The sequence below is a fragment of the Cryptomeria japonica genome, chromosome 1, assembly GCF_030272615.1.
Source record: "Cryptomeria japonica chromosome 1, Sugi_1.0, whole genome shotgun sequence".
NCBI lineage: Eukaryota > Viridiplantae > Streptophyta > Pinopsida > Cupressales > Cupressaceae > Cryptomeria > Cryptomeria japonica.
The window spans coordinates 257,298,569-257,326,285 of record NC_081405.1 but is presented as its reverse complement, the minus strand read 5'-3'; the positions used below and the strand labels follow the sequence as shown (position 1 = coordinate 257,326,285).

General features: G+C 34.6%; 1 pseudogene; it reads right to left on the bottom strand.

Annotated features, from left to right (window-relative positions):
- Positions 1-925: 925 nt before the first annotated feature.
- Positions 926-27,717, bottom strand: LOC131073764 (ATP synthase subunit beta, chloroplastic-like; annotated as a pseudogene).

Sequence of the window (27,717 nt, the reverse complement as noted above, 5' to 3'; positions counted from 1 at the left end):
TGAACTAAATGGCTATGAAGGTAGTGTACGGAAATCTAAATCTGCATTCAGAGCTTTTGTCTTTAACCCATCTGTGAGAAGAAGTAGAGATACCAAAAATAGCTATGAATCTAGATCCAGTAGAGATGTTGATGATGAAGAAAACTTAGTGGAACTTGAAGCATTGTTGGCAAAATGATTGCCTAGAGGCACTGGTAAATATAGAGGTAAGCTACCTTTAAAATGTTTTGCATGCAACAAGATTGGTCATATAGTAGCAAACTGCCCTAATGGTGAAAATGATTACAAGAGAGACAAATATAAGAAGTACAAGGATAAAGATAAGAGATATTTTCTTGTATCTTTTGGGATACATGCGTACCCTCAACATCACAGATCGACTATCATTACTAGTATTCCACCAGAATCGATTCATGCAAATTAAATCCTCTACTTGATAACGAGGCCAAAGAAAATGTCTGATTTTTGCTCTTGTATCTATACAAAGAGGTTCATCTTTTTCTATGATACCTTCATTATTTAGTATCTCTTTACTATTTAATCCTATACTTTGATCTATAGGGGTTTCTAGATTCAAAAGATTCAAAATTTGAAATTCTCTACGACATCTTGGAAGGAGAATATCTTCGAAAATAAAAGAGCTTGAAATTTTTTCATTGACATCCTCAATACTTTTTCTTTTTCTTTGTCATTGAGATCTATCAAAAAGTTGAGATCTATCAAAAAGATTTACATTTATTCTCTTCTTCTTTAGTTTTAAGAAGAGACTTGCGATTTTCTATATCAAAAATCAGTTATTAAAGTAACCCGGTACAAGTAGCATAGATCTTTGCCTTTCATCGGCAAAAATTCCCAAAAAATCATTCTTGTTATCCTAGAAACAACTCTTGAGATACTAGATAGTTTCCAGTAAATCCAAGTCGAGCTATTTGTTTTCCAAATAGGGCATAGTTGGTTGGAGCATAGTTGACATGGAATCTAACGGATCTACTGCTGGATAGATCCCCTTGGCAGCTAATCCTCTTGATAGTACAGTAGTAGCATCTAAATGTGCAAATGTTGTAGTGGGAGCGGGATCTGTCAAGTCATCTGTAGGTACATAAACTGCTTGAATGGAGGTTATAGATCCTTCTTTGGTAGAAGTTATTATTTCTTGTGAAGAACCCATTTTTGTGCTAAGAGTTGGCTGATAACCCATTGCGGAAGACATTCTGCCTAATAATGCAGATACCTCTAATCCTGCTTGGACAAAGTAGAAGATATTGTCAATAAATAGGAGTACATCTTGTTTATTTACATCTCAGAAATATTCAGCCATAGTTAAAGCAGTTAAACCTACTCTCATACGAGCTCCTAGTGGTTCATTCATCTGACCATAGACCAAAGCTACTTTTGATTTCGATATATTTTGTTCATCAATGACTCCCAATTCTTTCATTTCCTTGTAAATATCATTCCCTTCACAGGTACATTCTCCTACTCTGCCAAATATCGAAACACCTCCATGAGCCTTAGCAATGTTGTTGATTAATTCCATAATTAACACTATTTTACCCACTCCAGCTCCCCTGAATAATCAAAATTTTCCCTCATGGCGGTAAGGAGATAAAAGATCCACTACTTTAATGCCTATTTCAAAGATTAAAAATCTGATATCTAATTGTGTAAAGGTGAGAGCAGATCTATGAATAGGAGATCTTGTGAGAGCATCTATAGGACCTAAGTCATCAACAAGTTCCCCAAGAACATTAAAAATTCTTCCAAGAGTAGTTTCACCAACTGGAACACTAAGTGGACCTCTTGTATCAATTACTTTCATTCCTCTCATCAAACCATTTGTAACACTCATAGCTACAACTCTAACCTTATTATTGATAGTGGTATTACTGATGATGAATTTGATGATGATGTTAGTGAAGATATTGTGTTTGTAGCAATTAAGGAAGAAGTATCAGATCAAAAGGCACTATTTGGATAACTCTAATGATTGGATCATTGATAGTGGTTGTTCGCATCACATGACCAGTGATCGGAGGAAATTTATTTCCCTAAAGGAATTTGATGGTAGTGTTGTTAGATTTGGCAATGACTCACCCTGTATGGTAAAAGGTAAGGGAGTTATTTCTCTTAATGGAAAGAGCAGTGCTAATGATGTCTATTGGGTTGAAGGCCTAAAGGACAATCTGTTAAGTGTGGCACAACTTAATGACAAAGTTTACCCACTAGAGTTCAAAAATGGTATATGCAAAATATTTGACAACAAAGGTGAATTAATTGCAATTGAGAAACAAACCAGAGGTAATCTATTTCATCTCAATCCTAAAGTTAGCAACTGTTTGATTGCAAAAATAGATGATAGTTGGCTTTAGCATAGGAGATTTTGTCATATAAATTTTGACAATATTATTAAAGTAAGCAAGTCTAAGATAGTAAGAGGTATGCCTCAGCTAGACAAACTGGTTAATGCTCTTTGTAAAGAATGTCAACTAGGAAAGATGAATTTTTCAACTTTAAAGAGAAAGTCCTTCTTAATACAGAACTTGTTAGATTTGGTTCATACAAACCTATGTGGACCAATAAGAACAAGAAGCATTTGAGGTGACAGATACTTCATGATCTTCACTGATGATTGTTCAAGGATGAAGTGGGTCACATGCTTGAAGGATAAGAATGAAGCTTTTGGAAAATTCAAGGAATTCATAGCCTTAGCTGAGAAAGAGAGTGGCAGAAAGGTAAAATGTCTAAGAACAGATCAAGGTGGTGAATTCACTTTTGCAGAGCTCACTAAATATTGTGATGATAATGGTAATAAGTGACAACTTTCTGCACCAAGGAGACCACAACAGAATGGTATAACAGAGAGAAACAACTAGTTAGTGGTTGAAGCTGCTAGAACTATGTTGATACAAGGAGGTGTATCAAAAACTTTTTGGAAAGAAGTTGTAAGTACAACTATCTACACAATGAATTGAGTTATGGTAAAAAGAGGTAAGGACAAAACCCCATATGAGTACTGGTATGGGAGATCACCTGATGTTAGCTATTTCAAAATATTTGGTAGCAAATGTTTTATTAAAAGAGGTGACTACATAAGCAAGTTTGAATCTAAGAGTGATGAAGGCATATTTCTTGGCTATTCCACCAAGAGTAAGGCCTATAAATGCTTCAACAACCGGACACAAATAATTGTTGAGAGTGTTGATGTTTGTGTAGATGAATGTCCTGAAATTTTAGAAGGAACCAGTTTTGAGAAGAAGGATGAAGATCCTTGCCTTTTTCTTTTAGAACCTGAAACTATTAAATCAGAAACCGGTAAAGCAAATCCTGATGTACTTGTTCAACCGGAACAAATAAATTCAGAGGAAGATGACAATGAAGAAGATGAACCTGAAGAGAATGATCATGTTATTCCTAGGTATGTGAGACTAAATCACAGTCCTAAATAGATAATTGAGGATAAGGATGTTGGAGTACTAACTAGAAGGAGAATAAGAGAGAACTCTTGCATGATATCCACCTTTGAACCTAGAAATGCTAAGGAGGCATTTGGTGATGATCATTGGGTGAAAGTATGGAGGAGGAGTTGGAACAAATTGAGAAGAACAACACTTGGACCCTGGTACCTTGACCGGTAAAAAAGAATGTTATAGGTATTAAATGGGTATTTAGAAACAAGTTAAATGAAGATGGTGTTGTAGTTTGCAATAAGGCAAGATTAGTATGCAAAGGTTATGTGCAAGAAGAAGGAGAAGACTATGGAGAAACTTTTGCACCTGTAGTGATACTGGAAGGTGTCAGAACACTACTTGCATTTGCAGATCATAAGAAGTTCAAAGTATACCAGATGGATGTCATGTCTGCATTCTTGAATGGGATACTGGAAGAAGAGGTTTATATAGAGTAGCCTGATGGTTATGCATTGATAGATAAGGAAGACATGGTATGCAAATTGCATAAAGCTTTGTATGGACTAAAGAAGGCACCCAGAGCATGGTATGAATGACTTCATACTCATCTGATGAAGATAGGCTTTGCTAGAACCAGTGATGACAACAACATTTATCTCAAGTCTGAAGGAGATGATATACTGGTCAGTGAAGTATTTATAAATGACATTATATTTGGATGAAATGATGACATGAGTAATTATTTTGCAGATGAAATGAAGAATGAATTTGAGATGTCATTAGTAGGGGAAATAAAAAAAATTCATAGGCTTACAAATACATATGATGAAGAATGGTATTTTCATTACTCAATCCAAGTATGTGAAGGAGGTTTTGAAGACTTTCGGTATGAGTGACTGTAAACCATTTGGAACCCCAATGGTTATAGGTTGTACATTGTCCAATGAAGATGCATCTAAGTCTGTAGATGAAAAAGAATTCAGGTCAATGATTGGAAAACTACACTATGTTGTTCACAGTCGACTGGATATTGCCCATGTAGTTGGTATTGTGGCTAGATTTCAGAAGAATCCAAAGGAGGCACATCTAATGGCAACTAAGAGAATCTTTAGATATCTGAAAGGTACTATTGATTATGGATTATGGTATCCATATGGTGGACATTTTGACTTGCAGGCATATATAGATGCTGATTGGGCAAGAAATATTGATGACCGAAAGAGTACTAGCAGTGGAGCATTCTTTCTAGGAGGAAGGCTAGTCTCATGGAGTAGTAAAAAATAGAGTTGCACTTCACAATCTACTACTGAAGCTAAATATGTAGCAGCTTATATGAATTGCACACAAGCTATGTGGATTAGGCACATTTTGGAAGGTTTGAAGATGAAAATCTTAGAACCTATAAAGATTTTGTGTGATAATACAAGTGCAATAAACATTTCTAAAAATCTTGTTTTGCACGCAAGGACTAAGCAAATTGAATTGAAATATCACTTCTTAAGGGAAAAAGTTCAAAATAAAGATGTTATCTTTGAGCATGTTTCTACCAAGGAGCAACTTGCAAATATATTTACCAAACCTCTGCCTAAGATGACTTTTGAGTATCTTAGAAGTCAACTGGGGGTTGTCCCTCTTCATGAAGTCAGTTGAACACGATGCTGATTGCATCAGTCCCTGAATTACTTGTAGAATCTTATACAGATTGATGAAGGAGTGGATGTATTCCATAGGGGGAGCATCAAGTTGTAAAATGATGTTGATACACGGTAAGAGCGGAATTACATGTTTTACTTTCACTTTGGCATTTATGTCAAAGGGGGAGAAGAATTATGTGATTAAGGAGAAGAATTATGTGTCTGATAAGGTGAATACTTGGTAATGTAAACCAGGATTCCTACTCACTAGCGGCAGGCTGAAGACACATAGAGCAAGGTGAATACTTGGTAATGTAAACCAGAATTCCTAATCACCAATCTCTGCAACAATCAGAGGCGTTGATATTTGTATTGCCATCAATTCCAAAGGGGGAGATTGTTGGCATTTTGAGTTTATTGGCATTTTGCATAGTGATTGCATTAAAGATATGTTGTCATTGATGTCAATTGAACCGGTAAAAGGTATTCATGTTATTGTTGATATTGTTGTTTTTGATATTGGCTAGTAACTAGTAAGAAGAGAGTTATAGATTATTTTGTAACTGGTATGAAAAGTTTGTGAGTTGAACTGGTGAACTGGTGTAAAGGGTCAAACCTTTCTATGTAATGTAACTAGTAAACCCTATCAGCTATTAAACCCTAACCGATCAAGTTTGTTGGTTTATTATCTGATGAACAGTAATGATGGAGACACATGTGATAATTGTATGAGGATAAATTCAAATTGGTTTGGCACATTTGCTTATTGTCTAGGGAAGGAGCAAAGTGGATTGCATTTAATGCACAACATGTGATGAGTTACAAATTAAGTCCAATAGAGCAGTGATCGTGGAGCGGTTGGAATTGTCTTGAAGAATGTGAAGAGATTGTCATGATTTCTAATGGTCAAGATTGAACCGACTTGTTTGTAATCTCAATGATGAGAATTAGGTTTTTTGTGTTACTGGCCTAATTGATTTGTATTTAAGGTCGATGAAGTTGTTTGTAAAGGTTGTTGGAAAGATTGGTAGAAAACCTATTGAGTGTGTGGTTGCCCAACCAATGAATGCATCTGCATTTTTTATTGAAGGTGGATTGGAGTTTAGAAGGATCTGATCAAGCAAATGTAGTGCTACTCAGACAGATCAAGAAAACTTGTTATTTTCTAACAATTACAACAGAAGTAAAATCCCTTAACCGTGTAATCTCTAACAAGCTTGGTTACTCATTAAATCCTCTAACAAGGTGGTCCATTAGCTTGTATTCTTAAATCCTGTAGTGAGGTTACTCCTAACAGGGTATTGTGCTTCTAATAAGGCATATTTGTAAATCCCTTAACCAGGTGATTCCTAACCAGAATTAGTTCTTAACATAACTTATTGTAAAGCTCTAACAGGCTTTGGCTCCTAATAGGACGGACTTCAAAAGAGTTCAGATAGCTATCCTTGTGAGTCCCATCTCACCGTGGTTTTTACCTGTTTGGGCTTTCCACGTATAAATATTTGTGTCAAGTGTTGAATGCTTTTGTGGTTGTGATCGTATTTGTTGACTTGGTTAACTTTTGATAAGGCATGTTAAGTAGAAGCATTGAGAGATGAATATGTTGAGTTAATATTAAGGATTGTTGATGTTTACAAGATTGAAGGTGTTTACTATTAAAATTTGTCATAACATTTAAACTAGTTAATGTCAAGTATTCCTAAGAATATTGATCTTGACTGAGATATGTTTACTTTATTTGACTGAGTTTGAGCTTGGGAACTTTGTATCAGTTTTTGAATATACTGATTCACCCCCCCCCTCTCAGTATTCTACTAGATACTTATTCTTTCATCATACCATTAGTCTCCAGCTGAATTACCATGATAACACAAAGAATACACTGAGGTACCCTTCAAATATCTAAAGACTCTTTTGACTCTATCCCAATGAACTCTACCAGGATTAGACATATATCTGGACAAGACTCACACTGCTTGGGAAATGTATGGTCTAATACACACCATAGCATACATCAAACTTCTAACTGCATTTTGGCAAGGCACTCTTCTCATGTATTCCATCTCCAATGGGGATGTAGGAAAATCTGCATTAGATAATTTCGTTCCAACTATAAAAGGGACACACAATGGTCTACAATCTTGCATGTTGAACCTTAGTAACATTGAATTCACATACTTACTTTGGCCTAACCATAGCTTTCTATTCACTCTATCTCTTATAATTTCCATCCCAAGAATGTGTTTTTTCTACACCAAGATATTTCATTTCAAATTTAGCAGTGAGTTGAGACTTTAGTTTTGAAATCATACCTTTCCCTTTACCAATGAATAACATATAATTAACATACAATGCAACGTATAGGAAATGATCACTGTCAGTTTTGTAATAAACACATTGATCTGATTTAGAACACTCAAATCCCAAACTCAACACACATGTATCAAATTTATGGTACCACATCCTAAGACTCTGTTTGAGGCCATAAATGGATTATTTTAATTTACAAACCAAATTAATTTTACCTTTCACCACATAGTGCTTCGGTTGTGTCATATAAATATCCTCCTCCAAATAACCATAAAGGAAAGAAATTTTGACATCCATTTTCTCAACCTCTAAATTATAAGCAACAACAATAGAAAGAAAAAATCTAATGGATGTCATTTTGGCAATAGGATAAAATATCTCACCATAATCAACACCCTCAACCTGAGAGTAGCCTTTTGAAACCAACCTTGCTTTATACTTCTGAATGTTTCCATCTGAACCAATATTTTTCTTGAACACCCATTTGCAACCAATGGGCTTTTGTGCTTCAAGCATTGATACAAGATCCCATGTATCATTATTTTTCAAAGATGTCATTTCTTCTTCCATAGCAATCTTCCTAGATTCTGCATCATTCATACCTAATGCCTCTTTTACAGATTTCAATTCATCCACATTAGTATTCAAATAAAAAATACATCTCCAATCATCAAGTGAATACCTTTTAGGTGGTTTTCTATGTCTTGTAAACCTTCGAACAATCTAAGTTGAAGGTTATTCCTCCTCTTCTAAAGATTTGGAGCTAGATGAGCTCTCCTCAACTTCTTGCCTATCTAGGGGTCTCGATTCAACTCTTTCAAGTGTAGAAGGAAATTGAATAACATCTTCCTTTTTAGTCTATTCTAGCCGCAATGTAACAGAAGGAGACTTAATTTCTCTAAAAATAATACTTCTACTATGAATTACCTTTTGTGCAACAAGGTCCCAAAGCTTGTATGCTTTCACACCATATCTATACTTGATGAAGATGCATTTCACAACCTTGTTCTCCAACTTTGTCCACTTCTCCTTTGGAACATGTGCATATGCCTCACAACCAAAAACTCTAAGATGTCTCAATGAAGGCTTGTGACCCAACCATGTTTCCATTTGCATTATATCAACAAGGGTTGATGTAGGATACCTATTAATCAGCTAGCAAGCAGTGGCAATAACTTCAGTCTAAAAATTTTGTTCTAGACCAACTCCACTCAGCATTCTCCTAGCCTTCTCCATCAGTGTCATGTTCATTCTTTTTGTAACTCCATTATGTTGTGGAGAATACAGAGTTGTCTTTTGCTTGTTAATGCCACAATCTTTACATAATCTATCAAAATCATTAGAGAAAAATTCACCACCATCATCAATCCTCAAACTTTTAATTGTCATTCTAGTATGAAAGTCAACCATTTCTTTAAATTCTTTAAACCGACTGAAAAATTTAGATTTACTCTTTAGAAAATATACCCATGTCCTTCTACTAAAATCATTAATAAATGAAACATAATATGTATATTTTCCAATCGAAGGAACATCTACAGGACCAAACACATCATAATGAATAAGATCCAAAACACCACAAGTTTTGTGAGAACTCGTGTAAATTGAACGTGGTTTTATTTTCCATAAATGCAATGTTCACAGAAATCAAAGTCAAGATTAAAATCATTCAGACCTTCAACAAGGATTTTATTTTTCAAGGTCCTTAGACCATTTTCTCCAATGTGGCCAAGCCTCTATTGCCATAACACAGTCTTCTCTATAGGTAACTTTGCTTCAGAAGAAAGAGTAACCTTAGGTACCCAAAAGCCATTTCCATCTACTGAAGGTGAAACCCTCAAATATTTAGATGAAGTATCCACAAATTTACTTTTTACAGAAGTGCTATTACACTCAATAGTGTATGCATCTAGCTTGTACAAAGTGCCCAACCTAAGACCTCTAGCAATTACCATAGAACCCTTAATCATCTTCCATCCTTCTTATAGGAAAAGACTACCTGCACACCCACATCTATCAGTTTGCTCACAAATAACAGATTTAGTTTTAAACTAGGGATATGCAGCACACCATTAATCCATTTTATTCTACCATCAGAAAACCTAATTCTAACTTTACCTCAACCAACAATGTCTAAATGTGAATCATCACCCAAGTACACCTTATCTCCATTAAATTCTTCATATTCAAAAAACCAATCTCTATTGGTAGTCATATGAAAAGATGCACCTGATTCAATTAACTAGGCATCATTACATGCATGAGTTTCCAAAGTCACAATAAATGCATCACCATCTTCCTTCTCAGACTCAGAATCAAAATCAATCTTCTACTTTTTATTCTTCTTTCTTTGCAGCCCTTACAAATGTGACCCGGTTTACCATAATTCTAGCAAATGACTTTGGACTTTCCAAGATATTTTGATCTCCCTCTTGATTTGGACTTATCACACTTCTCATTCTTCTTTCCTTTCTCCTTAGGTCTTCCACAAATAGTTAGGACTTCCTTCAAACTATGGGATACCTTCCTTTGCATCTCTTCACCAAGTAGGGAACCCACCACATCTTCAGACTTTAAAACAGCAAAAGTACTATTGATAGCCATAACAAGCGAATCCCACGAATCAAGAAAAGAGCAAAGCAAGATCTGACATTTCTCCTCTTCATTCATCTTAACACCGACATATACTAATTGAGCTACCAACATATTGAATGCTTCTAGGTGGTCTGTGACTCATCCACCCTCTTCCATCTTCAAGGAATACAATTTCTTCCTCAAGAAAATCTGATTTAATAAAGATTTTGCTTGATACATTTCACCAAGCTTAGTCCATAGCTTCTTTGCAATTTTTTCTTCATGGACATTGATCAGAACAAAGTCTTCCAGACACAATCTGATAACACCCTTGGATTTTCAATCTATAACATCATACTGAGTCGCCGCAGTAGGATCTGAGGGCCTTTGGATATTCGCATCAACAACATCCCATAGATCTTGATCTATTAGTAGATCTTCCATCTTCCACTTCCACATCTCAAAATTTATTCCATTAATTTTCTCCACGTCTATTTTCCTTGATGAACTTGCCATCTAAAAATTCCTACAACAAGATCAAAAAGTACTTTTTGCACAAGCTCCCACTCAAATATGGATTAGCTCAAAAAACCCAACAACCCACAACTGAAACCAAAGGTGATCAAGCTTTGTTATCACTTGTAAGGAAGTTAAGTAGTAGAACAACTTCCTACACTAACCTTGAGAGGAGGGTAATGCAAAACCTTTTATAGATTGTCACAATAGTTACAAAAAATAGAAATAGATATAATAACATTCAAACCATAACACAGTGATTTACGTGGGGAAACCCTTTTGGGAGAAAAATCCAGCCACACGCCAAAAGCTTCTCAATATATTATTCAACAATAAAAAATAGATTACAAAATACTTGTAGAGAAATCTCTTCGTAGGAGTACCACTAATCAGAGTTTCAGAAGTAACTCGATAACCATAAGACTCTTACACACAACCTCTATCTCACACACCTCATATATAGGAGATACAATACAAGAAACTGTCAAATGGTATTACAAAACCATGGGCTAAAACCACCCAATAAAGTGTAGCCGACCTTATATCCCTTCTAGATGCCCTATGATGTTTTAAAACACACATCAACATGTGTCCCTCCCTTTTACATCTCATTTATCTATTCGTTGTATTTTATATTTTCTATTTCAAGAGTGCAAACTTCTGGAGGCCATAACTTGAGAACCATGTGTCCAATTGACAAACTGTTTGAGTGTTGGAAAGCTCACAAAGTTATCTATTGCTTCATAAACTGCTATGCCATTTATGCCCACTTTTCAGGGCATTTTAGGGTAGCTAAATTCCTCAAAATCAAATTGAAACCTTTCATTGGACCCCTCCAAAATGAAAAATATTAATATCTTCAAAACTAGTTGTGATCTTGCGACATAACTTTATCGGAATTCTTACCTAGCCAACCAGAAGCTTCAGGGATAATTTCACACCTTTTCGTGCTCAAATGAAAACTTACTATAAATAGTAACCTCATGTAAATGCAAGGTTGAGACACCATTTTCCCAACACACAACTGTAATAAGATAATTTTTGTGAGGGTGATAACTACTAAGATGGCATGGATGTCCAACCCATGGTACAATACGCCAAGTAGGATGAAAGGGTGGGTCCCCTTTATAGTGAAGGGGTTGTGGTGATGCGGTGGTGAATTTGTGCATGGTTTTCTCTCATGGCCACCCCAAAGGACCACTTTATAAGGTTGAGAAGTTATCATTTTTTGTGCAACCATGTTGAAATGATTAATAGAAGAAAAAATAAGACTTTTTAATGATTACTTTAAGTGTTTCTATTTTCCATGCTTGGGAGTCTTGACGTAATATTTCACTTGGTACTGAGGAAAAGGGTTGGCATGCTTGGTATTTATTACGAGCACATAAATTATTACACCAGTGTTGGTAGGAATTTAACCATAGTAATTAATTCCAAGACTCAAAATATTATTTTTTTGGCTAATTTTAAATTGTTAGAAAAAGAAGGCTAACTATTTGGTTTGGGTTCTCTATGTTATTGTGACAATTTTCACCATGGGTAGGGACAAGGTAATAATCTACCCTAGCACTTGCACTGAGTTTAAAAGGAACCCCATGGTGTGGCAAATCTATAATGAGGAAGGGGTAGCCAAATTTATTAAATGCATAAATGGTTACGATGAGAAACTATCTATCTTATTTTCTAGGTCTTGGGTTGATAGGTGAGTTACTATGGGAGGTGTATCATTTATGCTTAGTGAGGAAGTAATTAGGAAAGCATAAGATCTCTCCACTCAAGGGAGAAAATGGAAGAAGCAAAGTTGAGTAACAAACAGTGAAAGCTTATCCCAATTCTTCAGAGATAACGAGGAACCAATTAGGCTACATGGAGGATTTTCTCATGCCAAATTGTCGAACCCATGGAGTCAAGATTGCCTAGTGTTAATTAAGTTCTTTAATTTATATGGAAGATTCAAAGTGTATTACTATAACCATCTTCCTCTACTTAATCATTTTTGTAACCATTATTTTCTATCTCTTTTGTTTTTCCTATTAATCTCTCTATAAAGTTCAGTTCACAATTCTCTAGATATGGCCAAAAATCAATGTTGAAAACCCATACCCCTCCACCAAGGCCTTATTTTCCATCAGTATCACTTTCACTTGGCCCTTTGGCCACCTAGACAACTAAAGGTTATACAATCCCTTGAAGCCCCCAAAGCCCCCTGCTCTGACTCTCTCCCTACAACTACTATACCTGATTCCACGAGGACTAGAAAAAAGAAATGCCTACAAAACTCTACTACAGCAAAAGTCATATATTTCCCTAGCTCCCATGCCACCCCTACCCTTGGAATGGTGGCTAAAGATAAACATCTAGCTACCACCTCCACCACAAATAAGAAAAGGAAACACTAGAAACCCTCCCCATTCGCAAAAAAATACAAGATTACCATTCAAGACATGGTCAATGATGATGATGAAGAGGGTTCTAAAGATGATAGTAAGAGTGGAAGCGGTAATTGCAGATTCTCAAATAGGTTGCTAGGCCTAACAATGAGAAAAATTGATGGTAAAAAAATGGTTGACTGTGAGGAGGAATTAGAGGAGGACATTGTTGACAATGAGGATGTCACTGAAGATGAAGATGTAGCTAAGGATGGTATGTGGAAGGTGGAGAGTTTGGAAAAATCCACTAGTGATAACTCTAAGAATGGTAGTAAAAATGAACCCCTAGACCTAACCTAGGAGACCATGCCGGAGGGGGTGAACAATCACCAAGGGGAGAGCACGTGCAACTATGATAATTGTGGAACCATAATAGAGGAATTGGAGGCCCTGAAGAAAAGGTGATGGAGATAGAGTAGAAGATGATCAGTGTTTCCAAGTTCAATTTGAGGGTGATACACAACTAAAACACTTCCATGTGTTTGATGCAAAAAAAAGTCCTAGGTAAAGATGTCGATAATGAAGGGAACTACAAGTAACCTTTTAATTTTTTCACTGATGACTGGAGCAATGTACTAAAATAGCCACTAGTTAGTTGGCTTTATCTTTTTGGACCTTTTGGTTTATTCTATTAAGACTTTATATATCATTATTATTTTCTTGTTTACTTTTATGCTATTTTTTTGATATTTTGTAACTAAGTTTCTTGTTAGTGTGTTGTAAGTTGTTAGTTTTGCCTATGGTCTATTAGTGTAAAGTGTGAACACCCTTGTTTTGTTGCTTCTAATATCTAAAAAATTATTGGGCCCTACAAGAGTTTCAAAATTGGATATTTGTATTATAAATTATACTAATCATAAAGTGTGCAATAGATTATAAATTCTAGGGTGCCATTTCAAAACATAGTTGAAAGTACAGACGCATTGTGTATCTTATTTCTGAGTTTAATTTTTTTCACAACAATTTACTTTTTTGTACCAATGAATCGATTCATAATTCATATCGTCACACCATGTAACTATTTGAATGAAAGTATAAAATGATATTTTATATTAAAAAGAAAGGGATACATCAAGTTACAATGGGACTTGAAAGAAAACCTTCATTTCTTATAGAAAATTCAAAATAGAATTTTAGTAAATGTAATGAAATATATGATACTTTTTATATGTTTGTGTCTTCTAAACTTTTATATTGAAGCTATTACTACTTTAAATGAGGTCAAGACTACATTGGAAATTTTCTTTGGTATGTAGGATAAATTAAGGGGCCATCAATTAAATAATGAACTCATAAGGTTAAGTCTAAGAAATTTTGACATCATTCAATACTTCTACACAAAGATATAGTCTATTATAATATTTTTAAAGTAATGTGGGATAAAAAAGAAAGATATACATATTATCTTGAGTGTTCTCTCTAATTTTAGGCCTTATTATTTGATATTTGTTTCTACATTGTATACCACAAATGTGTCCTTGCTTCTACCTACTAAATGCATTATCTAGATGATATTTCTATAGAATTCATTAGGGAGCAAGATGATCTCTCTCTCTCTCTCTCTCTCTCTCTCTCTCTCTCTCTCTCTCTCTCTCTCTCTCTCTCTCTCTCTCTCTCTCTCTCTCTCTCTCTCTCTCTCTCTCTCTCTCTCTCTCTCTCTCTCTCTCTCTTTCTCTCTCACTCTATATATATCTCTGTGTGTGTGTGTGTGGGTGTGTGGGTGATGAATATCTTATAAAATTAAATGGAAAAGGTTTTGTTGATGTGGGAAAAGGAACATTTTTAGATGTTCTCTATCTATTATCTTTGTTAACTAAGATGATCTATTTATCTAATCTCCCACAATGACTGTTAAAAATAATTTAAGTTTACACTAATCTTAGTGGTATTTAATGAAATGCTCAATGAGTCCACAATAGCATTTAAAAAGTAGATCATCAATATATAATCTATCTCTTTTCTCATATTTCCCTTACTCTCCCTCTAAAAAATTGCAATCACTTAGATGAGGTGAGCCACTTATGGCATAAATAGTTTGGAAACTTGAACTACTACTACTTATAGTAGCTTCCTAAATATGACATGGTTTCAAGATTACATTTTATTCATTTTTTTTAGAATTTTCAAGGATGCAATTTTTTGGTGTCTTGGAAAGAAATATGAAAATATAAAATCATGGAGGGTCACACAAATTTTGGAGTTAGTATAGAATGAATTGGTGAACTATTTATACATCATTTTTTTAATATGACTTGATATGTCTTAACATTTATTGATGATCTTTCTAGATACACTTGGGTTTACTTTCTCAAAAAAGGGTTTAAAGGATTTTATTTTTTTAAGACTTAAAAGCATTTATAGAGAAATAATCACTTAGGATGTCTATAAAGATTTTACATAGAGATGAAGGGGGTGAGTTTTTTATCCTTGATTTGAATAATTTTATTTTTCAAGAGGTATTGAATTATAGTTCATGGTTTCATACATTTCTCAATAGAATGGTGTCATAGAATGTACTAGTAGTTCCTTGAAAGAGGACCAGATATATGATACACTCTATATCATTATCACCATAGTACTGGGTAGAGGCCATTAATTGTGTGTGGTATAACCAAAATTAAGATTTGAGCATCCAGTTGTAAATGTGGTAACTCATTTTCAAGCTTGGATTGTCATTGGTTGGAAACCCATAGTAAAAATAATTCAAGTGTTTGGTTCTCCTTTATGGGCCCACATTCTAATATATAAACACAAGGCCATGGATCCATAAAGAAAGCATTGTATATTTTTCAGACACATAGATAGTGTCAATGAATATAAGTTTCTTCATCCCACCACTCATAAAATTTTCATAGAGAAGAGTGTTAGTTTGGAGGAGAGTTCTTCTAGTTCTTTCCTACCACTTCTCCATATACCATCTCATTTGAGAGATTGTACTATGATGATAGTTATTCTAAGGATATTAATCATCCTATTCACCATAGTAATTATTTTCCCTCCATTTTATATAGTGATGATGAGGAGTAGGAATGAAATTAATTCTCTCTTAATAATTATTCAAAGGTTGATGAATTTCCTTTGGATTTCAACTATTAGGCCTCTTTGGGTTTGTCTATAATGTTAGGATAGATGAAAGTAGCCTTATATTCTCAAGTATTTCCCATGTGTCTTCACATTCCTTGGAAAGTGTTCCAAGAGATGTGAGAGTTAAAATATTTAATATTCATTTCTTATGAAAAATTATAAGTTCACTCTAAAGAGATAGACACATGTCGATGACAATTACAAAACATCTTGGATGAATATTCCATTATGACATTAAATTTAGGAGTGGGAAAAGCTTATCTTGCATTCCAATGCATGTTGACTATTGTCATTTTCATGTTCTCCTAAGTGGGGCACCCAAGCATGTAAGTTGTTGCATGTTTTATTTGTGGAGACATCAAAGCCATCAAAGAGTAATGGTGCATTGGGGAGTTATAGTTTTTACTTGTTGTGGGCTAGTCACCCATGTGAGATCCATTTAGTGTTATTTATTATTTTACTATATTTATTTGCTACCCAATATGTAAGGCATGGGCTTTTATAAATAGATTTTGTATCTTGTTTTGAGATACTACAATGATTTTCCCTCCCAGAAACATCTATAAATTGGATCCTTGATATAATAGTTTTATATATTGAATTTCAAGTATTTGTTAGTGGTAATTTTGCTTCATGCATCACCAAACTGATAGTTTGCTTCTTCTCTGTAAATTGCATAACCGAAGCGATAGTTTTGTTCACTTCTCTGTAATTTATTGGCATTTAGCTCATATGAATTACTACAATAAGATAACTAATGCAACAGTGTGTTAGCCTAGTTTTCATCGGCTTCTTTCACCATAATTTTTGGTTTACCATAGTGCATAAAGAATAGTTAAAGTCATTGTATTAAAATTGCATTTTGTTAATGATAGTTTTTAAGTTCTTCAATGAGTTGCTCTGATTTCTCTGTATTTTTCTTGTAAGTTTTGTTTGTTCTTTCTTGCTAGATTGTACAATGTAGATTCTACTAAATTTTTACATGGTATCATAGCCTAGAAGCTGTGAAGGAGAAACATAAATTTTTATTTTGGTAGGTATTGAAGATTAGATCTATTGCAAAGAATGGGATTTCCAGCCTCTTCTCTTTTCACACCATACAACTATTTTGAATGGAAGCCAAAGATTATGCTTCAACTCAGAAGTAGAGGCTTGTATAGAATATTTATGACAATAGAGGTTGAACCTAATTTTGCAGTTGAGAAATCTAAATATTTCAATAGGATGGATGAGGCCTATGGTCTCTTATGAATATCCATGTCTCCAAAATTGTTGTTTCATGTTCAAGAATGCAAAAATCCAAATGAAGTTTGGACTTTGGAAAGAAAGATAAGATGTAGAGTCACATTCTTGAAAATGAGATTTAAATCCATTAGATCTAAAGAGTTTTGAAAATATTCAAAACTTCTTCACAAAGTTCAAGGCCTTATTACTCCAGTTGAAAGGATGCGGAATTGACAAATCCAAAGAAGAAAATAAATTAATTATTTCTATTCTTTCAAAATTGGGTCTAGAATATGTGGTATTTATCTCAGCTTTCCACACAGTCATGCTTACAACCAGAGCAACTTGGAAGATACCCACACTCGTTGTCTTTATTGAGTCATTAATACTTGAAAAAGATAAGCCCATTAAGATGGGAACATTGAAAAATTCCACAGCTCATGCACTTGTTGTCAAAGCAAGTGGGAAGAACAATTCAAAGTCATGTCATCAATCAAAAGCAAAAGGGAAGAAATATCTAGATTTGAAAAAGAAAGGAAATCTCAAGCCTTTAGATGAATCCACAAGCTCAAAGAAAAAGAAGAATAAAAAGGGCAAATATAAGTGCAACTATGGTTACCATCTATAATCATCACGCATGAAGAATAGAATTGATCTCATGGTGCAAACACTTCAGAAGAATAATCTTGGTAACTTATTGCAGAAAGTGCCAAGAAGAAGCAGGAAGAAAAAGCACCAAAAGCAAGAGATAATGCACATGCATTAATTACTATTCATTCTTCTCTAGATGCATCAGTTATTGACTTTAGAGATTCACATCACATGGAAGCCACCAAAGATGCTATCTCCTCTTTAAAACCATATGTTGGTACTCCTATTCTCATGAGAGATGTCTCTCTAGTAGAGGTAACCAGAATAAGGAGAGTAGAGCTTGGAATTGGAAGTTTTCAGAATATCTTACACATTCCAAAAAAATATTTTAATCTTCTCTCTATCTATCAAATGATACATATTGGCATTGGAAGGAGAGTTGAATTCACCCCAGATTTGGTGAGCATATTTGACATGCAAGACAACTCTAAGATTGTTGTTGGTAAGATGAATCATCAATCTCATCTGTATACCTTTTCTAACTTTGTTGCTAAATCATAAATTCTACTTTAGTGATAACACATGCAAATGGTGAAAGTAGAATTTGGCATGAAATATTTGGTCATTTAAACTTTAGATACATGTAGCAACCTAGGAAACACGGGCTGGTGAAAGGCTTGCCTGTCATAGAATTTTTTGATGGAATTTGTGAAGGTTGTGCTCTTGGGAAGCATCCACAAGAAAAGTTTCCAAAAGGGAATGCATGGAGAGCTTCTTCTCCCTTAGAGCTTGTTCATAGTGATCTAATGGGTCCATTTCCTGAACCTTCCATGAGAAAAGCTAGATATGTCGTAATATTCATTGACGATTACACACGATACACATGGTTGTATTTCCTCAAGCTAAAGTCTGAAGTGTTTGAGAATCTCAAGATTTTCAAAGACCATGTAGAGGAGTAGTCTGCCAAAATGATCAAGATCCTCTATACAGATAATGGGGGGTAGTATGCCAACAATAATGTCCATCTTTATGATGAAGATTGAATATAGTTGCAGAACACAGTTCCTTACACTCCAAAACAAAACAGGGTAGCTGAGAGGAAGAACCGATCTTTGAAAGAAATGGCTACTTGCATGTTGTATGCTAGGTCCCTTCCTTCCAAATTGTGGAATAATACAATCAACTATGCTTCATAGATACAAAATAGATCTCCTCATAAATCTATCACCAAAAAAACACCTTTTAGCATGAAGAGGTACGCAACTAGAAGTCACACATTTTCACATTTTTGGATCACATGCATGGGCTCACATTCCAATAGATAAGAGGAAAGCTTTGGTTCCTTAAAGAAAAGAATGCATCTTTGTTGGATATCTAGATGGTGTAAAGGGATACAAATTTCTAGATCTTTCAACAAAAAATATGTTTATTGAGAGGAGTGTCTACTTTGATGAAAGTCCCACGCAAGCATCTCAAGAGCAACATGCCACCACTTCTATGCTACCTCCTATTACAAATCTCAAAGATGATGCATCCAATGATTCTAATTTGATTTCTAATACATCTGAATCTGATCTAGATGAACAAGATCATGCATGTCCAGATCCACATCCAATATCTGATATGGATTTTGGTGATGATTCAATATCCCCCACGAGAAATCAAAGAACGAGGAGCTGGCTGATATATATGATGCCTCTCATGCACTCTAGCTACCGATCTCATTGTGCCAATGCATGCCTATGTGGCTCAAGCATCTAACCCTCAAACTTATGTAGAAGTTATGGAGAATCCTCTTTGGGAAGCCATGGATGAGGAATATAACTCTCTTATTGCAAACCAAACATGAGATTTGGTTCCTCTACCATCTGATCTCAAGCTTGCTAGGTGTATGTGGATCTATAGGACAAAGAAATCAATAGATGGACAAGCGAGAAGATACAAAACAATATTGGTATCCAAAAGATTTCAGCTAGTTCATGGCATTCACTATTATGGGACCTTTTCTCTAGTGGCAAAAATGGATTCCATTCGACTGACTCTTGCCATTGCAACAAAAAGAAGGTGGGAGGTACATCACATGGATGTGAAGAATGAATTTCTTCATAGAGATCTTAAGGAGGAGATCTACATGGAGCAAGCACCTAGGTATGTACAAAATTCCTCATTGGTATGCAAACTCAAGAAGTCACTCTATTGCCCCAAGAAGGCACTTAGATCTTGGTATGCAAAAATGGATTCTTATCTTCCGTCTCAAAATTTCATGTGCTAAAAATCTGATCCAAATGTTTATATGATGAGAACATCTGACTCTTTGTTGTTCATGTAGATGATCTACTAATACCAGGTGATTCAGTCACAACTATTGTTGCAATCAAAACTGCTTTACATGAAAGACATGGGTCTCCTACACTTTTTCCTTGGTCTTGAAATTAACCAAAACGCATCATGAATCAAAGTTGCTCAATCCAAGTATGCAAGAGATCTCTTGGCTCGGTTTCATATGACTGACTGCAAGCCTACAACCACACCTTTCCTATCGGGGGTGAAGCTTGAGGATGGCAAGGACACACCATTGGTTGATTGCACACACTACCATTAGCTTGTGGGGAGTCTTCTTTATCTCACTCACTCTCATCCAAATCTCTCATATGTAGTTGGGGTTGTCTCCAGATACATGTAGGAGCCACATGAGCTACATTAGAAAGCTACAAAGTGTATCCTTTGATATATTCAAGCAACCATAAGCTATGGGATTCATTATTCAATAGGATGCACTTTGGATCTCATTGGCTACACTAATTCCGATTGGGCTGGTGATAATATTAATCCCAAGTGCACTTCTGGATGTGTTCTTAGTTTGAGATCTGGCCCCATTTGTTAGTCAAGTAAGAAGCAATCTGCCATTGCTTTATCACCTGTAGAGGCGAATATAGAGGTGCAGTCAATGTTACCATTTGGGCTATTTGGTTGCAGAACTTCCTGACTGAGCTTGGTATTAATTTTAATCGTCAGACTATCATTTGGTGTGACAATCAGAGTACACTGAAGTTTTGCAAAGATCCTGTACAGACACAATGAACCAAACACATCGAGGTTCACATGCACTTCATCCAAGATTTAATCCATGATGGAGTCATTGAAATACAGTATTGTCCCGCTTCTTGCCAAATTGCAGACATTTTCACAAAGACATTCACTAAACAGAAGTTTCATTCTCCTAAAGACCTTCTTGGAGTGAAGGACACTACCACATAACAGCTGTCATGCTTAGTTAGCATCTATTTTGAAGGGATTTTGTTCCCACTGGGTTTTCCCTCTTTCCTCTTTTTTTAAGACTTAAAAGAAGGATGTTAGCGGTAATTTTACTGTGATAGTTTGCTTCTCGGTAAATTGCATAACTGAAGCGATAGTTTGCTTCACTTCTTCTCCGTAATTTACGGGCATTCAGCTCGTACGAATTACTACAATAAGATAACTAATGCAACAGTGTGTTAGCCTCTAATACTTCTTTCACCGTAATTTCTGTTTTACGGTAGTACATAAAACATAGTTTAATTCATTGTATTAAAATTGCATTCTTTTAATGATATTTTTTAAGTTCTTCAATCAGCTGCTCTGATTTCTCTGTATTTTTCCTGCAAGTTTTGTTTGTTCTTTCTTGCTAGATCGTACTGTGTAGATTCTGCTGAATTTTTGCAGTATTTAGGTTCTATTAGATTTCTCAGAAAAATGAAGAGAAGAGTATCATTGTGAAAGTCTCATTGAGGATTATTAATTTCTTTACTTCTTTCTCACGTGGACACACCACATCATTATAGACTCAGCATAAGTATTCATGATAAACTCACAAAAAGCCTTACTTCAGCCATACGATAAGAGACCTGCACATCCGAACACAAACTTAAAAAGGAATCAAGTGCATGACACATCAAGAATACATTTCTTATTATCTTTGCAGTGTAAGTTTAAGACTTTGACCCTTTTCTATTCAAAATGCTCTTACTGTGATGAAAAAAGAACCTTAGACTTCATCAACTAGACCCACAATGGTTGAATAAGTTTTGAACTTAAAAGAAGACAGATTTCATTTATTTTTTTGCACAACATTTGAAAAAGCATCAGCCTTCGTAATCTGCAAAACACAAAGGATTCCCAAAATCGTGATACGTGGAATCAGAACCTATAGTGTACATTCATATTATTCTTCTATGAGAGAACAAGGGCCCAGAATGACTAGATATTATGTGTTAATCTTTTGCATTATCGCAAATTTGAAAAGAATTTCAATGTACATCCTGCGAAAAAAATAAAACTATCATTATCCAATAAAATTCATCCACCTGTTGATGACGTTACTTCAAAAGATTGAAACAATATCACAAATTTACTTTACAAATGGTGACATGTGGCTTATTCGCAGATTAAAACAATATAAACATTTGGATCTAATGGAAAAAGGCTTGCTTACAAAAGAAATTAAAATCTACCACGTCGATGCCACTCAGACAAAAGCTATGACTTTGACTTATCGTGTTATCGTGACTTCAAAGCAATACATGCATTAAGAACCTACATTATGAAGAACTCAATGAAAGTAAAGGAAAGGAGCCTTTATAGTCTCCAATGTCAGCCATCTGTGTATGGGTCTACAGATGGGTTAGACGAGTATGGGACTAGCTCGTACTCCTTGCGAGATGTACCAAACTGCATTACAAATGAGACGGGTTAGACCAGTATGGGACTACCTCATACTCCTTGTAGAAGGTACCTAACTGCATTACAAACGAGGCGTACATACCTTACCCCCTTGTGGAATTTGAAATTGTGACTTCTCTTTCAAGAGCAGAAGTTCTCCACCACTAGGCCAATTCATATAGGTTAGTTGACTTGGAACGCATGTTGGCTTATTGAAAAGTTGCAAGTTGTATGTTGAGCTTAAATATAAATCTATGATTAGAAAAAGTAGGGTGATATGAGCAACGTTTATAACGTGGACTATTAAATCACATACTAAGATAAATTAATAATGGCACACTAGGACAAACTCTAACACAATATTAATATTTTGTAATAATAATTTATAATTGTTTACTTTGAATAATTTTTGGTCTATAATAAATATTTTTTGTCAAAAAATTCACATGTTTATATCTGAAATCACATATTTTATTTAATTTTGAAAAATTTTAATTTCTATTTCATTTGAAAGTACACATCAATTTGTATGTTAAGCAATTTACATTACTGTCTCATTATTACATGTACTAAATAACACTATAATGTGAGAATAGGAACTAGTCAAGATGCAAATTACAATTTCACAAATGGTAAAATATTGAAGGATAAACTATGAATGTTTAAAAAAATTACGAATAAGTACCAATGCATAGTCATGGAATGGCTTAAATCACACACGCTAAGCTTATACTTCTAGGCTTAAAAGTGTTAAATACTTAGAGTTGACTAACATTTTCTAGGCTTAATATGTTGTTTAATGTATGTTGTCACACTAAGAATACACTTCTGGGCTTAAAAGAGTTAAACACTCGGAGTTGACTAGCATCCTCTAGGCTTAATATGTTGCTTAGTGTGTGTGGTTTAAGGTTGGCCACCATAGCCACATTGTAGCATAGAATAGCAATTGCTATATAGAATCATGGTATTTGTAATGGATAATTTGTACACCCAAGAATTACATCCCCCTTAAGTGCAGCTAGGTGAATAAAGAGAGATGTCTTGATCATGTATCCAATTACAAAGACGAAAGGAGAAAACCAATTGGGAACAAAACTCCTTACTAGTCATTTCAAACTCAGAAAAAGCAAGTTGTAATTGTTGATGAAGAACAGATGAATCTACATTGCAACATGATGAAGCTACACAAATACCACCAAAACATTCTCGAATACTCAAAATTATAGTCTGGTATTTAGTCTACACTAGTCAACTAGATTGGGTTTAATTGATAGACACACAATCTCTAGATATAGAAACTAATCATTTTAAGACAAGAAAATTTTGTTTTGCAGAGATGTGCTTCGAGTCAAATAACTGCATAGATACTCTATAATTATTATGTTTCCAAAATATCAAAAGCACGTGACCTTTTATGACTCCTAATTGAAATGAAAGAATGTTTGCAAAGCTTTGATTAAGTAGTAACTTTTATATCATATTTTTTCTTATTTATAAAATATATTAAAATTTAACCTAAACTAAATGAATATGCATGAATCCCAAGATAAAACTTTATTAAAGTTCAACCTAAACTAAATGAATATGCATGAATCCCCCTAATGAAACTTTATTAAAGTTCAATTTTTACCATGCCTCAAATTTTTCTATTACAAGATACTTTATCATGTTTTGTTTGATAATACCACAATTCTTAAAGACCCCAGATAAGAAGAAAGCAAGGAGCATGTTAAAAACAAGGAGGAAACATGCCTGCATCTAAGGATTTACATCTTGATTCATGATAAGGAACCTTCAGAAAGACCACCCCTTTGCTCAGATCATACCACAATAAATCACTAGTTCGCGGGATAGAATAAGAAGATCACAACTTCTAATAGCCTGGACAAGGTAATAGATTGCCTCCAACAGAAGATTAGTGTCTTCAATCACCTAGCAAACTCCTTCAAATGATTTTTCACACCAAGAAAATACCGACCACCAATGAGTTAAGTGGCTGCCTAAAGATAGTGACCAGCTCAAGAGTATACTCAACATGACCTACAAGTCAAAAGGAAACACCTACCAAAGAATTTCTTGTCATAGAAAGGAAACTTAGATATGCAAAAAAGTAGTAAGTTTCGGCCTCCTTCACAAGTCGTGTGTAGTTAAAGAAAAATAAAAGTAATGATGCTTAATTTTTTTACCATGGCTTTTGCAGAATCAGCGCCTATTTTGTTTGGAGAATAGCGATTGAAAAAAGAACACTATCCATCGTCGCACCTTGGAAAACATGCAAACAAGAAACACCTCTTAAACTATAAATCACCCTTAGCATACAAGTAGATTGGCTTGCCCAAAAGCAATGAAACAACAACAAAGAGAATCGACCTCATTACACATCAAGTCGCCCTTCTTTTTTAGCTCTTACCATGCACAAAAGTTGCAAAATGAACATCTCAAATCCACCACATGAGCCTCTCAACTCGTCACACAGGCTTCTATGAATCACGAGTGCACAGAAGTAAAAATGGCATAGATCTATGATCTCTCTAGATCCATGAACTCACTCAAATTAGCATGACAATACATAAATGATTTGAAATACGAAGTTCCTCCCTATTCACATATAGTAAAGATAATAATAATAATAATAATAATAATAATAATAATAAAATCTTGAAATTATGAAGATTTTTTATGTAAGACCAAAACCCCAAATAAGGTGCAGTCAAGAGAGTGGGGTAGGGACCCCCACCCTCCATAAGTCGTGGAGTATTCCAAGAAGGTAGGCAGCTCCCCCCACAGTCGATCACAGCCTACTATGGGTAGGCAATATCCCCATTCTTAACCATTAATAATTGTTTTATCCAACAAAAATATATATACACGTCACCATTATGTGATCAACATAAACATCGATTCTTTGCCTAGAGCAATACTTGTGATATACATGACAAACAAAATCAAAGAAAAACTAATATTTGTTAACTGAATAAATATAGAAATATATAAGTAAACAAAAGTATTTATATTTATACACTCATAGCTAGATTGAGCTATGTATTGACATTGTTTATACCTATAACAAATTCTTATGAACTTGACCATGAAATCCTTATAAAACCTTTTTTTCTTGTGTGACAGGAAAAAGATGAATATACTCCAAGTTGTTGTGTAAACAAGGATGTTTAGTTATAGCAAATAGTAAGACAAATAGACTAGTCAACCAAGGGAAATGGTAGCTACCTTCAGCATCTAGGTCATCAAAGATAGCAAGGATAATGCAAGATTTTGCAAGGGAAAACATTATGGCTTAATTACCACTTTACCTCTACCATATTAAGAATTATCCAAAACATTTTTAATGTCCCTATAAATCCGGTTTAAGGTTATGGTGATCACCCTTCTTCCTCTCCCTATGTAGCCTAAGGAAAATGACCTTGGTTTGATTTGCCTCGTAGGTTCCGATTAGTATTTTCTTATTTCCCTATAGTGATTTAAAAGGCCATCCACTTGAATTATTCATTTGGGTTATGAATTGTACATTTAATTACTATATTTATAAATTATATCTCTTTAATCTGGATATCGTATAATAAATAACAACTATAATGAATATATTATGTAAATAGTGTGTTGTATTTTCTCAAGGAAAATGAGAAAGTAATAATCTCAACATAGATCTTGTTAATATAATTTAAATTACTTGCATTATGATGATGGTATTCAAATTTGACTACCTTATTGTGCACAAGTTTGTTAAGGTTTTAGTCCTATTGTTTCTTCTCCTCCCAAATTGAGTTCTCTTTGAATTCAATTTATTTTATAGGATGAATAAAGATAGATTTGTTCTAGGTTATAATGAAATCACTGAGTAGTAATGTGGAGAATGCAAATATTCATGATAAAAAATTTATTTAACTTCACTTTATAAAAAAAAATAGTAATGTAAAATCTAAACTCAAATATAATCTTTTTGACACTGTTAGCACTCTTAATTAGATGATGAAGAACTGCATTCATTGTAAATTTTAGCAACTCAATTTTCAAAAAATTATGTTTGGATATAATGGTAATAATATTAACTAATGAATGTTGAAAACCAACTCTAATTGAAATTAAATAAATAGGTTTGAATAAGTTTTAACTAATTTTAATAAAATAAGGAAAAATAATGTTTATTAGTTCATTAGGCAATTAAATTAGCTAATTTATTTGCATTGTAAAACTATTCAACCACTTGAATTATTTATTTGGGATATGAATTGTACATTTAATTATTATTATTTTGGTCGATAATAATTGTTTTTATTGCATTATAATATATGGAGATTACATCAACAAAATCCAGGCTTCCAAACTACATATATACCCAAATATAGTATTTTTCTTACATACAACACCCATATTTACCATAACCCTGACATCAAAAAATCATCTAAACAAAAAACCCTTCCATATTGTCCAACTCTCACGACTTCCCAAAGGGTGGGATGCACTCCCATGACATCTATATCCAAAAAACACCACCCAGACCCTACTAGAATTTGCAGAGAAAGAAATATCTATAATCCACCTATTAAACTAAGAACAGTAAAGGACTAACTGTTGCTATCTTTTAACACCAGCCATGGCTTAATTGTATACATGAACCTTCCTCCCAATCTAAAATGGAGTTGCTCTAGTACCGTCTATGGATTTTGCTGAAAAAGCTCTTTGTTTCCTCGCCCCTGAGCGCTTGCCTTTAGGATGAGCCTCCGACCATGCTCGTGTCAGCTCATTTTCTTCCTGCTCGTGCTTCAGAATAATCCGCTTAGGGTTCTCCCAAGCTCCCGCCCTTTCCAAAACATATGCCTCCTTGTCAACTTTAACTATCCATTGGACGAAAGACACAATGCTGAATTCATCCGCGTCCTTAGCTTCTACAAAGCCCTCAGAGTAATCAAAGCCAACCCTAGGCAATGCCCATTCTAGAATGGAGTCCAAGCCTTCGAGCATTGCATCTTCAAAAATGGATGTAACTGCCCATTTAACCGTGTCTGTGTTTTCACTAGTATCCAAACCCCAATCTATTACCATTGAAATGATGTCCAGGTTAACCTTCCATCTTGTGACATTCTCCATGAAAAAAGGTCTAACAACCTCCATCACCGTGTTGATCATCTCTGCATCCTTGAATCTTAGCAACCCGGACATTCTATCTCTACTCACAGCTCCTTTGAATCCCTTCCGCTGCTTTTTAGTGGTTACTGTGAAGTTTGCCTCCAT